Source organism: Condylura cristata, unplaced genomic scaffold, assembly GCF_000260355.1.
Source record: "Condylura cristata isolate star-nosed mole 26May11 unplaced genomic scaffold, ConCri1.0 scaffold00001, whole genome shotgun sequence".
NCBI lineage: Eukaryota > Metazoa > Chordata > Mammalia > Eulipotyphla > Talpidae > Condylura > Condylura cristata.
Genome location: NW_004567102.1, coordinates 54119787 through 54137935, shown reverse-complemented (window position 1 = coordinate 54137935; position 18149 = coordinate 54119787). Strand labels below are relative to the sequence as shown.

Genomic DNA, 18149 nt, shown 5'->3' with positions numbered 1-18149 from the left:
ATGCATTCAAACTCTTACATATTTTGTATCTTTTTATAAAAGTCTTGTTGAGAAGGTTATATTCTGTGGATATCCTGTTTCTATGTGGCTCAATATAAAGTTAATGCTCTACAGCTAGGATACAATGGGGTCAATTTGCTAACTGCTCTTCTCTTTAATCAGTCAGTAATGCTAAGGTTTTAAAAGAGCACTTAAAGTTTTCTAGATTGTGGTCATTTATTTATAACATAAAAACCTTGGAAATGGTAACACTGATTTCTGAAAGGTAGCACCAGGTAAGAATTTTACTGTTGTTAGGAATCAGGCAATGTTTGATAACATTGCTGCAAATTGGTATATAACAACCTTATTCTGCAAGAAACTTTATAGTAATTTATCTGTGTGACATATATCACCAATTTAAAATTATCCATTGTGATTGTAGGGAAAACACTGATTACATTAAAACATGCTTTTTCTGTTAACTGTGTTTATTGACACTGCAATTCTGGAATATTTTATAATATCAATATAAAATGCATTGATAATTTAGTTTGAGAAAACTTGCCATAGCAGACTGCTTCTCACATTTTATACTGTGTTAGACATTATGTTCTTGAGGTGAATAGTGTCATAAAAACTGACATACCTTAATTTTCAAGCTTACTTCAGGCATTGAAAGTCAGTAAAATGCCTTTATCTTTTCTTTTTAACTTTTACAATTCAAGGATATATTTCTTTCATAAGGTAGCTAAATAATATTCACTAATGATACCAATCAGCAAATTATAATGGAATATGCAAATAGAACCAAGTTAGAAAAATTCAGTTAACCATTGCCTTTTTTCTTTCTAAATTATGACCAATTATAAGAAAACATTGCTTACTTTAAATTTTTTCTCAATATTTGATTGCTTTAGGAGATTTCCAGAATATTCCTCTTATATTTATGATCCCTTCAGGAATGCATACAACTTCAATATTTTGCTCTCTTTAAATATAATTCCTTGGTACCGTCTTTTGGATTTTCTCATTTTTTGAAAGTATTTATTAAAGGAAATATGTATTCAGTCATTATCTTCCTATATTTTGGGGGGAGAAAAAAATTGCCTATATTTTTGCAGCAGAAAGAAATTGCCTTACAAACCATATGTCTAGGAAAAGAAAGACTCTGATAAACATCTATGTTGGCTTCAGGCAACAAGTAGGCTTGAATACCAGCCAAAAGTGTCTGTGGGTCTGAAAGGAAGCCAAGAATAGGATGATTAGAATTACAGAGACTGATCACATTAAGGACAATATTTGTTGAAAAGCATTATGGTACAGATATGTGATGAAATAAGAGACACCATTAAAACAATGATATATAGCTGTATTTGCTAATCTATAGAAAATCCCATGTATAACAAGTAAAAATATGTTACAAAAACTAACATGAAAAATTATTTTATTTAAACTCATTTTACATTAAATATTCTGTAAATTATGTTTTTCCTTGGAAGTCAGATTAAAGCTAATTTTTTTGTTTCTTCTTTATATTTTTCTATATATTATGAAAATTTTAAATGTATTAATTTTCATTCAAAAATATAATTCTACTTTCATTTGTAAGTATAGCTAAAAATACTATAAAGAGAAACACATAAAGTGGTTAAATAAATTATTAATTCAATTATATGCTTTTTAGCACCCTCCTAACTTAATTCCCACTCTCCTGATTATTAGTTGATATCTTTGTAATTTTGCCTGGTAACAAAGTATAATCACTTTTCTAGGCAGCAATTCTGTATCCTAGAGCAATATATTTGTAATCCTTTTTTATCTTTGCATTAAAATCACACTTGGTAGTCTTAAGCTGCCTTTAAAATGAAAAAAACGTGTACTTTACTTAAAATGTGCACTACTATTTTCCAGAATGATATCTTGGCTGATAGATCAGCTGACACTGCTTTTTGCTTAACTGCTCTTGATCTCTTTCCTCAGAGATAACATACTTGCCTCAACATAATAAACAAGCAGAAGAGAGCATGCAATGTTTTATGCCTATGACCTTTCAGCCACAGGTTCTCAAGAGGTTCTCAGCTTTCAACTCTATCCCTAATCTTGAATTGTTTTCTTACTAGCAGTTTTAGGTTTGTGACTACAGGGAATCTTTAGCATTGGATCACTGTTTCTAAATTCTAAAATGCCTGCAACAAATCAGACTCCTTGTGCTACTGCTATTAATTAAAGTAAAACTGAATATTTTGCTGTACTTTTTTTCTAGTTAAGTCTTGTATCCCACTTTCCAACATTACATTTAATTTATTTATTATTTTTTACAATTTAGTAAAAAAAAGTATTGGCATTAACTTTCCTGTTAATATGTCTGATAAGACAGAACAGTTTACTGTTGCAACAGCCAACTGTACCCCCAAGCAGTTCTAGAACTCTGAGTTCAGATCTCTCAGGACGGTATTTCATTTCTATATATGAAATGAACTAGAAAGAAAAAATTGTGAGATTGTCTACATCAAAAATACTAATTACCTAGGAATAAATTTAACAAAGGAAGTGGAAGACCTACACAATGAAAATATAGAACACTGTATTAAAAAAAGGGAGAACATGAAGACATGGAAAGATATTGCATGCTTATAGATTAGAAGATTTTTATTTTCTTAAAATAACCACCTTACCCAAAACAGTATACAGATTAAATACAATAACAATGAAAATTCCAGTAATATTCCTCAAGGAAATAGAGTAAACAATACTAAAGTCTATATGGAGCCATAAAGACTGAATAGCCAAAGTGATCCTGAGAATAAAGAAAAATGGAAGTATCATATTTCCTGACTTCAATTTGTACTGCAAAGCAATAGTAATCAACACTGTAAGATATTTGAAAATAAACAGACACGTAGTTTAATATAATAGAATCAAAAACCTAGAACTCTTTGGAAAACTAATTTATGGCAAAAGACTGAAGATCATACAATGGAGAAAGAGAAATTCCTTTAATAAATGGTGTTGGGAAAACTGGACAATCACATTAAAGGAATGAAACTGGACACAGTCTCACATCATACACAAAAAATTGATTCAAAGTGTACTAAAGATTTGATGGTAAGACATGAAACCATAAACACATAAAAGAAAACACTCTTATGATTTTGGTCTTAAAGATATCTTTGGGGATTTAACTCCAGAGACAAGGAAAACAAAAGCAAACAACTAAACAAAGGGATGTGTCAAACTAAAAAGCTTCTGCATAATGAAAGAAGCTGTCATCAAAATGAACAGCCAGGATACTGAGTAGGAAGAGATATTTACAAACCATATATCTGACAATGGGTTAATATCCACAATATATAAACAACTCACATATCTCAAAAACAAAGCAATCAGAATTTTAAAAAAAAAAATACAAATGGCCAATAGGCACATAGGCACATAAAAAATACTCATTGTCAGCTCATATAATAATGAGCTATCACATCATTCCTATATAAAAAAAAACAAGTGTTGGTGGATTGGGTGTGGGGGGCAGGGGGAAGGAAACTTGTACACTGTTGGTGGGAATGTAGATTGGTACAGCCTCTATGGAGACAGTATGGAGATTCCTCAAAAAGTTAAAAACATCTGCCTTATGATCTAGCATTTCCACCCTATATTGAAAAATATAAAAACACTAATTTGAAAAGATGTATGTACCCCTATATTCATTGTAGCACTATTTACATAGCCAAAAGCTGGAAACAGGCTAAGTGCCCATCAACAGATGATTGGATAAAGATGTGGTATGTAAACATAATGGAGCAATACTCATTATTCAGTAATAAAAATAGAGGGTATCTTGCCATTTGCAAAAACATGGATGAAACTTGAGGGGATTGTGCTAAGTAAAGTATATCAGGAGAATGCCAAATACCAGATTATTTCACTCACATGAGGATATAAAGAAACAAACAAAAAATGTAGTGGAGAGTAAAATCCCCACAACAAACTCTTGGAGTCCAAGAGCAGAATAGGTGACCAGAGAGGGAAAGTGAAAGTAGGACAAAGGATAAAGAGGGCTCAGTGGATTATGGCGAAGGGTTATTAGTGGTTTAGCAATAGGCATCCTGTGGTAAAATTCATTTTAAGTGTGAACCTGAAACATACTCCATTGTAGTATAAACCAATATTACCACAATAAAAAAAAAAAGGAAAAAATACAGGAAGAATACTAATGGTTTTGTGATATAAAAATATAATAAAATATTTTCAAATTAAAATAAATGATAAGGCTACTGTTCTAATTTCCCTCTTCCAGTAGACAGAGTAAAGAGAGTGTTCTGGGAAAGTGTGTGTTTCATGAAAATGCTGTTTCCTATGCCTTCAGGCCACCATTGGTATAAATGAAGAAAAGACCTACAAATTTGACATGGTCCTCATTAAGTCTCACCTCTTCCCTGCTCACTCAGCACTCTTCACCACCACTAACTGCTTTGGCATGCATAGCTTATCACATTGTGCACCCCACTTCTGTTTATATATTAAAAAAAAACACATTATATAAAGGTCATCTCTTGTTCCAAACTCTACTCTCCAGATATGACTCCATTCCCTACCCAACTCTGTAAGTGCCACCATTTCATCCATGGCGCTGCTGCTTAGTTACCCACAGGTTTCCTATATCTTCAGTTGCTACCTTTTTTTCTTGCTATAAAGAAATCACGAGATTACTTCATCTCAAGTTTTTAGGAGATGCTTATTTTTGCATTCACAAACCTACCACATTGCACTTTCTAGACCATTTCCATTTTCTCCTTTCTAAAAATCTCTATTTCTGATCCCTGTTGCTGACCCCTAGTTCATTAGACCCACTCATTCTCACCATAGTCATCCTCAGAGCTCTAGTTCACGCTAGCTCATGCCTTGAGGATATTAGCACTTGGATCAATTTTTCTCCTTTCATAATAATTCTTACCACAATTCATGGTGATTTCAATATTTATAAGTACAATGCCCTTTCATATATGATTATCTCAGTGTACCATGACCATTTTCCTTCCAAGGATCTTATTCTTTACACCATCTAAGCCACAAACTTCTATCATTCACTCCCAGACCACTTCACTATCAAGAACTTACAGCCAATATTCAGTTGTAGGCAGCACAACTACGCTCTTCAGAGTATTTCAAAAATCCCTCAAACCAAAGGGACCTAAAGTTCATTTACCCCACTACCATTTCACTGTCTGTTAATTACTTTGACCTCTACTAGAATTCCTTCCTCAGCTTAAATTTCCTGGTTCTTCACTGCAATCACTTCCTTGCCTTCCCCCAGGTCCTTTTCCTTTTCCCCCTTCATCATTCTCACATGTCAAAAAAACAGCCCTCTACTCATTTTGCACTTTCACTCCCACAGCTGGCCAGTGCTGGGGTTAAATAATGCCATCACACTCATACCCCATGTTAAGTTCATGACCTTAAATCAGGCCCAAAGATCTTTCAGGCTATGCACTCTTGTCCCATTACCATCTCAAGCTCATTCTTCTAAAACATTCTTTCCTAAGGAAAATAATAATTCTGTGACTAAAGATTAGAAAAAAGAATTGATTTCCATATTAAATTCCATCTAAAATACACTGAAGTTCTTTTGGTCATAAAACATTCCATTTGGTTTAAAATGTTAAGCAATTTGGAGCCAGATTTTTTTTCTTTTTCCTAAGGAAACTTGTGCTTTTTTTAACAGATCTTTTAAAGACATGATTCCAATGGCTTTCTTCATATATATTTATATTCATATATATATGTACACACACACACACTCATGTTATGTTATATGTGTGTATATATATATGTATATGTATATATCGTGTATATATTGTGTATATATTGTGTACATATACACATATAACGTGTGTATATATTTATATTGTATATATATACACAATTCCAATGGCCTTCTTCATACATACACATACACACATAATAACTCAAAAAGAAAAAGAATCATCTGGAAAAAAATGATGACAGTTAATATTAGTACTTGGTGTCCTACCAAAAAACAATAAACAAACAGAAAACTCATTTAAGGAACTTGATGAGGGGGTAAAGTAAAGAAAATCTTCTGGTATGGAAAATAAAATGGCAGTGACAAAAATTTGAGTGACAAAAGTCTTAGAAGATCAATTTAGAAGGTCTAACATCTAACTCTTAGGTTTCCCAAATAGAGGAAAATAGAGGGAAAAATAAAATAAGTCTATAGAAATAATAAGTAAACAACTCCAGATGTGAAGAAAGACATGAGATTTCAAACTGAAAGTACACACCACAATGCATAATTAAATTTCAAAAGATGTGTTTGGTACTATGATGCCCAAGCAATGCTGGACTTTTTTTAACTATTTAAACAAAAAAATTATAATTCTTATGCATTCCCTCCACCCAACTCTTTAGAATATCAGGCATCAAAAAAGTCATTAATAATTTTTACATAAACAGTCTCTCAAAGGAAGTGCTAAGTATTCACAAGTCAATGAACTTTTTAAATTAAAATTCTTAGACAATAGGAAGGAAAGAAATAATCTTTAAGTAGAATTTTTAAAAAGGCATTAAACTTAGTAATACACAATCTAGTATTTTACATAAAGTAACCCACAACATCCTACTGCAAGTTCTGGTTCTGAGAAGAATTGTGTGCAGGCACAAAGGGTGACTTGCTCTCTCATTTGAGAATTAACATTTATATCTGCCATGAAAAGAGTTCATCATTTTTTCATAAGGGTTTACTATAATCTCTAACATGCCTTCAACTTCCATACATTGTATGGAGACACGAATGAAACTACTACAAGACTAAAGTTCTAGTCTATGTTCCTCTGCCATGAAACATCAGGAAATTACCAAACTTTTGACTGTAAAGAAGACATGATTTCCTGTCCTGCCTATGCAATAGCAGCATGTGTGACTACATACATTCATCAGGTACACACTCATGCACTATGTAGAAGGCTGCACAGAGTGGGCAGACTTGCTGTTTTTCTGAATCCAGTGAAAGGAAATAGCTGAATCCAGTGTAAGGAAAAATGATAAAATTCTCATTAAAGTCCTCTTAAATTGTTTTAAAATGCCTATGCAAGTGACATATTAAGTTCACTTAATTTTAAGCTAATTTTAGTCTTTGCAAAAATGATGAGCTATGCCAGCCCAGTTTTCAGTAAGCGCATATATTTCAACACGCACTTTCTCAAGTAAGAGGCAATCTAAGTTATTTATATAACACTAAAGTAGGACTTTCTCATACTAGTCCAGCTTAAGAACTTTAAGGCAAACAGAATAAATTAATAATCATGATGAATGGAGAAATTTTGTCACCGCATTATTGTTAAAAACAATTCTAAACTGTTAGTTCAGAACAAATATCAGAGGCAATTATCTTTAAGAGATTTGGGGAGACTATATTATCTTACCTATATTTCACAAATAAGTATAATATTTCTAATGTTGTTCTGTGAATGAAGATTATAAAAAGAATTGATTTCCACATTAAATTCCATCCGAAATGTACTACAGCTCTTTGGGTCATAAAACAGACATTCCATTTGGTTTACAATGTTAAGCAATTTGAAGTCAGATTTTTTTTCTCTTTTTGCCAAAAGAGCATGTGCTTTCTACCCCACCCACCTCCCCCTTTTTGAAAAATAGATCTTTCAAAGATAAGACTCCAATAACCTTCTTCAAGGGTCATTTGGAACCTTGAGCAAAATGTAACAGTTCTTATTGATGGATTTCCATCCAGGATACTGGAGACACAAAGTCTATGGTAAATAGAGTCTAGCCAAACACAGACCTAGATCTGTCTGTCAGCTCATTATTAATACATATGAATGGCCTGCACCCCTGACCCCCCTCACTGCAGCTTTAAGGAAAACTTCCCTTCTTCCTCTCTCTTCTCTATGGCATTGTGACTGTAGCTGGCTTTGCTTACTTTCATCTGTACTTTGTTTTCATGTAAGCACTTTACAATATTAAGTCAGATTTATTTTGTTTTCCACATCTGTTCTTTCAGTTCTATTGATAGCACTTTATGGCAGCATGAGCTGAGGAGAGAAAATAACCAGAGTATGTGGGGTTGCTGAGAGAAAAAAAAATGAACTCTTCTTTTCATCTCCGAATAGATGTTTCTCCTTACTGTGCTTCCACTACATGTCTTGGAAAACATTAGATGCTGAAGTCACACTAAGTGAAGTTTGGGAAGAGAAAACATACAACCAAAACCTTGGAATTAAACATAAAAACTCTTGTTTTCATATAAGAACCTTAAATATTTTACCTTGTACAGTTAAGGATGAGCCTAAATGTACATAATATATATAAAGCCCTCAAGTAAATCTGCACACATTTCATATATGCAAGCCTATGCATGAATAAATTACTGTGTATAGTTAACTCAAGGCTCAAAATGAAAGTACTAACCAGATGAATTTCTGATAGAGAAAAAAAGATAAAAGAACCCTATCCTCAATGGGGCCATATTAGTGCTGCTATACAACTTGAAGTCTGAAATTTTCTACTAATATTACAATATCAGAGCTTGAAGGATTTGATTTTCTATCATTGTTCATCACCACATAACTATTGACTAAAGGAGTAATCATTAGTAGCAACACAGACGAGTTCATTATTCAATCAGTTCATGGCTCTCTGACTGGCTTAACCACAAACCTAAAGACTAACCTATAGTTTTCAAAAGAACTAAGAGAAATTCTATGCCAAATGTAATTTTAATTTGTATCACTATTATTTTGTCTTCCACTTTTCTTGACAAGACTGTCATTCCAGTTTTCCTAGTTACTTTAACCCCAAAAAGATTTAGTGATCAATTTTAAATTTTAATTACCTCATTGTTAGGGAAAAACAGTAATATTCCTTCCCTACTATTTCTCTCCAAAAGTCCAGAAATGGGTATGTGGCTATAAACGTGGAAGAAGTTGTGCCTAGTGAATAAAAGTGTTAAATCTGAGCTGAGAAAAAAATTGGCCCTTTTGCAAAGGAATGAAAAATCTAGGAATTATTTCATTGTCATGACCTAGTAGCCACCAGATGCCTAGAATTCCATGTATTTTAAGGACAAACCATTCAATGACTCCTTTGACACCCAAAGTATGCCAATAATTCAATGTATTGGTTGGATGCAAATTTTATACAATAAGGTATGGAAAGCAAACTGTAATTGGGAGTGCCACAGTGAATGGAGCTCTATTCTGGGACAGAGCCCATTGTTGAACTCCAGCCTGAACCTCCGACCCTTTACTTTGCAGGGATACAATAGCCTTTGATATGAGATGGTGGGAAACGGACCTAGAGACTCATTTCACATTCAGTTGCAATTCATCAGTTTGGCGAGGACTTTTAGCAGCCTTAATGACCACAGCAATTGATGGTTAAATCAATTTGTGCCGGTGACAGCATGGCTGGCCTCTAGACTGTAACAATCCAGGGTTGCACCAGGCAGAAAAGACTCTGTTATTCAGATGTGCACAGCTCCTCCTCAGCTCAGAGTGAAAACAACGGGGAGACAGTCTTTCACAGGCAGGCCCTGGAGAATGCAATCATCCACTCCAGTTGACTGTACAATGCCCATAATACCCAGGCTTTTTTTGTAAAGAGTGCAATAGATTTTTTTTTAAGTATTGTTGCAAGTAAAAATATACAGTAGGAGACAAAGATTTCTAATATTTAACTATAACCTAAGAGAAAGTAGCAAACCAGAAAGAATTTAACCTTTGTTTCCTTGATCGGAATGGGTGGTCCTATTCCTGCCACCACTAGACACCCCCTCTTCCATAAATAAGAAAAGAAAATTAACAGCAGAGATTATGACACAGGAGGTTTCCATTTTAAAAAGGAGAAATAGGATTTTTTAAAACAACACTTTATTCTGTGTCAAAAAGGAGGCAAGATTGCTCCCTCTTCTGTTTATCAGAGGGAGTTTTTTCCAAATACTTAGAAGTCTTATATTTTTAAATTTTTACACATAAGTGATTATTAGACATGGACAATGTCAGCATGATAGGAAAGCCAGTATGGTTTATTTAATTCATTTATAATAAAAATGTTATATAAATACTTTGCTGAGCTTACATGTAAATGTTTGGAAAAATGTATAAGCTAAAACGACATTTCAAAGGTGGGGGAAGGGACAAAAACTCATTTCACCAGCAGAACTTTTTGTGTCAGCATAAATGAGTGCAAAAATAACTAATTAACTCATGCACAATCCTTAAAAGTCTGCATGAAATGCATTATTAAAACATCTAATTCTAAGCTCAAGCAGAATGAATTTTAATATATTATTTGGAGAGCCAAACCTATATTCCATTGATGTACACTTATGAACTTCTAAGATACAAGAGCCAATTCAAATAACAGTTTAGGGTTTTTACTTAAGAGACACTAATGTCACACCTTTTGCAAAACATAAATCATCTCCAAAAGCACAGAAATAGTGTACATGTAGTATTAAATTCAGAACTTAATGAAATTGACTATAGGATGAAACCTCTGTGATCCTGAGTTATCATTTACCCCTATTAAAAGTGAAGCCCGATAATACGTTTTTTTTTTAAGTCTGGTAAAGAAAGGGGGAAGGGTTCTCTTTGAGGGCATGGACAGAACCATGGTAAATGGATTGCACAAAACATGCAGCTACACACTGTGGAAAAAAATGTAAACAACATTTTCCACCAGATTTGTCTAAACATTGAAAGAATATTGAGGTTATACAGAGGAGGTCTTGGCACTGAGTCCAGAAGCTGTACTTGGTAACTGGGGAGGGGGGCAGAAAAGGAGGCGAGTTTCCATGGTAACTCTGGTGCTCAGAGCAAATGGAAAAAGCGTGCATCTTCCCAAGGGAGGAAAGGAGCTCAGAGAGTGAAAATGGAGGGGGAAGGGCAAGGAAAGCTTCTGAAAGCCAGTTTTCTGCTGAATAAGTGTTTTATGTAAAGCTGTGATGTGATCCATATCAGACAGCATCTTCTGAGAGCTCGGCAGCCTCTTGTAATGTGCTTCGACAGTGATTAAAGATCACTCTACTTGAGAAAATATCTTTGTCTTGCAATTTCTGGTATAGCTATATAAAGATACTGAATCCACCTTGATGTGCACATTGTCTTCTGCTTTCACAGTAAACATGTGGTGACTAGAATAGAATTTTGCATGTATTTTCTTTTATCATGGTACCTGGGAGTAAAGTTTATATGGTTGAAAAGCCTTTTATTTTCTTCTCTTAGTAAAGACAGCTAAATATGATTTCTCATGCATATGACTAAGAAACCCTGATTCATAATTCTGACAATATTGTTTCATGTGTCATAAAGCTAAGAAATAAAACTATATAAAGCTAAGTTATCTGATTACAAAAACCATAATTAGTATTTTATCTCATTATAAAATATAAATATAAAGATGAAAATAGTAATAGCACCAAAAAGAGGTGACAAATGAAGGGCTAACATGGTGCCATTTTCTGAAATAAACACATTACCACGGAAGGAAAGCCTTTCACTAGAGGTGATATCATTTTGCAGATAAGCACAAGTAGAAGAGCTGTGATAAAAGATGGGCTTGGTTGCACCAGAATTACACTTATAGCAATGACCAGTGGTTTTAGTAATAACAACAGAAATTAAAATATACACTGGTCTACAAAAAATGTAAGGAAAGGGTGTATGTCTCTCTTTTCAGGCCATATTCCCTGCATCTCCACATATCGAAAATGCTCAATAAATACTTGTTAACTAACAAAATAAAATGAAATATTTTTAAAAATAGTGAGACACTACTAATAAATGCATAGGAGAGAAATGAACTTTCATTCCCCATCTCTACTAAAAGAGACGGTGTGCTCAGATTATCTTATTTAAAACCTCCAAGTATTCGGGCCCTCCCTGGTGGCGCAGCGGGTTAAAACACAGCACAAAGAAGCTTAAGCCACTTCCGCTTGAGTTCGATCCCCGCCTGCCCCGGGGGAGATCCACATGGCGAGGCAGATCTCTCCTGACCCGCCCGCTGCTCCCCTCAGCAGTGTACTTCGTCCATCTGCCTGTTCTGTGCCCCACTCTGTCTCTGGTGAATCCTCTCACCCTCCGCATCTCTGGCCTGTACCCCAGTTCTGTACGAAAAAATAAAATAAAATAAAAAAAAGCAAAGTTACTTTCTTAAAAAAAAAAAAAAACCTCCAAGTATTCACCTATAAAGATAGTTATTACCTCCCCAATTTTACAGAAATTGAGAAAAGAGAATCCCTGGAAGATTACATTACTTTTCCAAATTTACACCATTAAAAAGCTGAGACTCAAGTGCAATCCTAGATAAATATACCACCCAAGCTCTTTCAACTTTTCCATACTGCTTTCTATTCAGAGTTAGTACTGACAAACTCCCACTGTGTTCTTAACTGAAGATTTAAAATGCAAAAAAAAAAAAAAAAATCATTCACCATTCTCATCACTCTCCTTAGGATCCCTCAAAAAAAATTCTAGGGAAAGGTGCTTCAGAATTCCCAACAGCCTTGCCCCCTGGAAAATGGAGCCTGAAATACAAAGTTGAATTAGCAAGTATAACTTTCATGTTATGCAACTGGGGTTAAGACTGTATAAGTAAAAATATTCATGTCCCTACATTCTAATGAAGGTTTGGCAAAGCCCGTATTTCTACTGCCTACTCCAATGTGTTGCATCAAACATTCTATGATTTCATTTCTACCAAGACTGAGCCCCTCCAGACCATCTCACCCCTTTTCTTCCTTATCATCCCTCTATTGATCCTGTTTAATATTATCAACTCCCAAAAATACAATGGAAACTGCATTCTTTTATTTATATGTTTGGCTACAAACCTAGTGTTTTCAGATAGTAATCCCTCCACCACATGTTCATTATCATCTTATGCCACTGAAATATAAGGTGCCCATGTTTCTTCTACTTATAATCCAAGGGCAATCTGCTCCAAACTTCCATCAACATTTTCAGATCATTATTCTTTTACCCTTGTTCAAAAAGTTAGAATGAACATTTATTTATGTGCATTTATATTTTTGAATGGATAACAACATAGTAGTCATTGTCTGAAGACATAGTTTGATTATCCATAAATTTCACTGCAATTCCATAAAACAGTGATTTTTTTTCCTTATAACACTCTTTGAACGTAAGTTTCAATTGGGTTAAATAATTTATCTACTTTTTAAAATGGAATGAGAATTAAAACCCCAATCGGTTTTTCTTCACAACATTCTAATTTCCCTCTATGTAGTTTAGTCTAACTCTCTTTTCTGCCAGTCACTAATCTTTATTTGACTCCTAGACACTGGGAATCAGTGATATTCCAGTTAAAGTCACCAAAAACTCTCAAGGTTGAATTCATATTGTCCTTCTCCATTATGAACACCTTGAGGCATGCTAATTGTCACCTTGAGCACTCATCTTGGTATATCACTCACCTCTGCCCCAGTGATCATTTTTTGAAATAGAGAAACCGTCTCTCAGGGGTATACCCTAAATGTGGACAAGAGAACTTGATAACCAATAATGTCAGGAAGTATGTGACTGTCTAAAGCAAAAGACAACAAGGGTATTATGTTTTCTTTCATTTGCACAAATCTCATTTAGTGCATATTCATTTGCATCAATTAATTACCAGAAACTATTGTTGAAACTGAAGATACAGCAGTAAACAGTACCAACAAAATTCCTTTTGCAATGAGGCTTATGATCGTAAGGGTAGAGAAATAAAATATATATGTTAAGAAAAATGCAGTACAGTACCAAGTGTTCAAATATATTATTCATCAATCCAACAAAAAAGTCTTGAGTTCTTAGTCTATGTTGGTCACTGCTGTATGTAGTGTAGAAGCAGTCATAACTTCACAAAATACTGAAAAAGATAATGATTAAAATATAATATGACCTCATCACTAGAGCAAAAATAATGCTAGTAAAAGTTGTTTTATAATCTTGGCTTCGATATGCTTCCAGAAGTTGCTCTTGATTCTTACCAAAATGTCTGGGATTAAAATATGCAGGTGATTATGTGATCATCCGTCCTGTTATATAGGTAATAGTCTTTAATCATGTGTTTAGCCAAGAATTCCTTGAAAGCATGAATTTCCTTAGCTATGAAGTTGAACAGGTTTACTTATCTTCTAAACAGTATATTTTGGTTTTGTTTTTTCCCATAATCAAAGTCCTTGTTCTCTTAGAGATCCCCTTTTCCACAGGGAAGTTCATGTGTAAAAGCTGATAAAAAATAATTTATTTCATAGAGCATGAAGTAATAAAATAATGTGATGGAAAGAAGAAGCCTGAGAGCTGAAGGATGAGGAGTGCCAGAAATTCTATTACCTTCAGAATAAATAGCACATCACAAAAGTCACACGTGTGTGACAACTTAAATATAAAACTCAAGCTTAGCTTCCTTTCAAGTAATACATCGCTGTTAATGTACTAATGAATCTCTTTTGATTTAGAGTTGTTATTACCCTACAATATACTTCAAATTCAGGGGGAAAAAATGAGTCAATCATTCAAAATTATTGATACCTAGAAGTGACCAAAATAACAAATTAATATCCAGAAAAGTCACAGAAAACCAAACTCCAGCTAAACATCTGATATGACCCTCTATATTCAAAAACAAGGGACCCTGCAAGTGTAATCATTTCACATAAACAGAGGACAACATAAGAATATAGCTACATGTTAATGAGTATCTGAGAATTCAGTTTTATTGAATATGCAATCCATTAGCCTTAGTGAATTTTCCAATGAAAAGTATATGAAACTATGATATCAAGTAAAAAAAACTTTTACATTGTTTTTTTTTATTAAAAAAAAAAAACACCATGAACTTCCTGACATATTGACTGAATTTTTCCAAAATGAGGAACAAATATTGATTTCCAGTATAAAACTAATGAATTTCTTTTCCACATGCAAAGGAAAACTAAAGCAAAAAAGGCAATATTTAAAACAATATGTCTCATAGCGCAAACAGGTGTAAGGGCATATTATTGCTGGGCAGTTTATAAAACAATCAGCACACTCAATTTAAAGTATGTGTGTGTGTGTGTGTGTGTGTGTTTTGAAAAAAATAAGGTGTATGCAAAAACACTAGTGTAATTGACTAATGTCAATTATGTGTATTTGATAAGAGCAATTGCTGTTATTTTTGTTCTGCAAATGTCATCAATATATATAACATGAATTTTGTCCTACTGTGGATAAGATATATATGAGGTAAAGTGCCAGGTGTTAATTCTGTTTTATTGCTGAAAATGTGCCCTGACAGAAATGTGATTTTTGGTATATAATGGATATTTTGCAAGTTGACACAGAATAGCAAACATCATGGTGATCAGTGCTGCCAATTTTCAACTATGCATGTGGCAAGTGGCTATACTTCTGCACTAATAAAACTAATTGCACCTCTATGTCAACTTTTTAGAAAAAGACTGTAAATATTTATTTATCCATACAAGAAGTGGGGTACAGGCCAGAAGTGTGGGGGAATGAAAGGATTCACCAGAGACAGAGTGGGGAGCAGAACGGAAAAGATCTATTGAAACACTGCTGAGGGGAACAGTGGGAAAGACAGGAGAGGTCTGGTGCACCAAGTGGGTCAGCTGACTGGCTGAGGATCAAAATTTTGCTGCGGTGGCTGCTGATAGCTTGATGACACTGAGACTTTAACCCCTTGCGCCACAAGGGGAGGCCCCTAATTGCACCTGTGTATCAATTAATACACATCTCCATTCACATGTAACTTTAGTAATGAGCACTGTGTCCTAGTATGGATTCAGTACTGAAAGAAATATGAAACTCTGGGAACATAAATGAGTAGGATCATGAAATAAATGGATAGAATCACTGGTGAATGAACTTTTAATACTTTAAGGAGAAATAGATAAGGTATTAACTGTGATAAAGTGTGCTTGCCATATCAGGGAAAGATACATCTATTTTTGAACTAAGAATTAATATATAAACACTTCATAATGACACTGGTACTGCTCATAATGATTTCAAGTGGTCTTCTCAAACACTCTATCTTGAATAACCTGCATTTATCACTTAAACGTACACCATCACAAGTTTTAAAGTTGAGAATCATTTAAAAAGGCACTTTTTAATTTTAAGAGGCACTTTGTAATTCTTACAAAGATAGAATTATTGTATGAGTAAGTCACTTTGAATCTGCCTAACCCCTCATGACTTCTTTATTCCTTGACACATATATCAAGCTTTTTAAGGAAATTATAAAAAACAAAAACATGTAACATAAAATTTACTAGCTTAGCTATTTTTATTTGTACAATTCAGTAATATTGGCTATATTCACATTATTCTGTAACAGATACCCAGAACTTTTTCATCTTAAATAATTGAAATGTTATATTCATTAATCACCTCTTCCATTTCCTCCTCTGCGCCCTCTCCTGGCAGCCATCATTGTACATTTGATTTCCATGAATTTAACTACTTTTGATCTCTCACATAAGTGGAATCATTCAGTATTGTCCTTTGTGATTGGCATATCTCACTTGGAATAAGGTCCTCAAGATTCATCTACGTTGTAGCATGTAATTGGATCTCTTTTTTTCAAAGTTGAATATATTCCATTATAGATGTGAAACATATTGTATGCAGACATTCATCCTTCAGTGAACATCTGTGTTTTTTTTTACTTCTTGACCATTGTGATTGATGTTGCAACAAACATGAGTATGCAAATATCTCTTGAGAGACTGCTTTCAATTCTTTGGTAAATATCTAGAAGCTGGAACACCTGATCAAATGGAAATTCTATTTTTCATTGTTTCAGGAATTTCCATATCATTTTCCACAGTAGCTACACCATTTTACTCATTACCAACAGAGCACAAGCTTTGCAACTACTCCAGATACTTGCCAAGATTTGTTATTTTCTGGGTTTTTCATTTTTATATAGCAACAGATAGCATGACTTGATAACTCATTATGATGTTGTTCTGCATTCCTCTAATGATTAATGATGTTGAAGACCTTTTCTTATGTTTGTTGGCCATGTGTATATTTCTTTGGAGAAGATGTTATTCAGATGCCTTGTTCGTTTTTAAATTGCATTGTCTGATATTTTGTTGGTGAGTTAGGAGTTCTTTATATATTCTGGATATTAGCTACTTATGTATAATTTACAAATATAGTCTCCCTTATGATAGGTTGCCTTTTTTTATAATCCAGAGATCTCTTACTATTTTTCCACTCATATCATGCCATGAATTCAAACGGAATATGTTCCAGCAGCTCAGGCTCCTTTCCATTAGTTCTCGTGAAGTGTGCTTCCCTGGGCACGCAGACTCATGCTTCCATTGAACCATTCTCTGTGGTCTTCTTTTTTTCTGATTATTCTCTTGCAGACAGATATTCCTAGGGAATTTTTTAGGATCTCTGAGTGTTTAATATGCATAATAGAAACATTAATTATCTTGGTAAGAATCTTGCCCTTTATTGTTTGTTAACAACAATGCCAACTGTATGCTGGGTAGCATTATAGACTCTTCCAGTTTTGCCACGGTAACATTTGTAGTGCATTCCTTTTTGAACAGAGCTCATCCCCTTGATGCCTACTATCTCATCTCTTTTGTAGATTCACATGTATGTGGCCAAAGGAACAAGCTCCATATTTTCCAAAAGGCAGAGAGAAGATATAGAAAGTACCTCTCCTATTTCCCTTTATGTTTTCCATTTTGGCAATCTCTTGAAAAGTGGCAGCCATTCCAGTTGAAAGGCTCTAGAGTTTATCTTTTCACTTGTTAATTGTTTCCATTGATGTGCAAAGTTTGTTAAGTTTCATGCAGTTTGATTTTTACTGTTGTTGTCTGGGCTTTGTTGTCATATCCAAGAAATCATTATCAGTTCAATGTCATGAGTACTTCTCTTATGTATTCAGTTTTACAGCTGAAGTCTTATATTTAGGTCATAAGTGCATTTTGATTTAATTTTTGCATGTGGTATAAAGTAAGGATTAGCTTTATTCTTTTGCATGTAGATATCCGGTTTTCCCAATAAACCTTACTGACAAAAAATCCTTTCCCACTGTGTAGTTTTGACAACCCTGATGAATATTATTTGACCATACATGAGAGGATCTTATTTTTA

The 18149-nt window shown here is 34.0% G+C and overlaps 1 pseudogene; it reads right to left on the bottom strand.

Moving 5' to 3' along the window:
- Positions 1-17258: 17258 nt before the first annotated feature.
- Positions 17259-17736, bottom strand: LOC101630631 (annotated as a pseudogene).
- Positions 17737-18149: the final 413 nt, after the last annotated feature.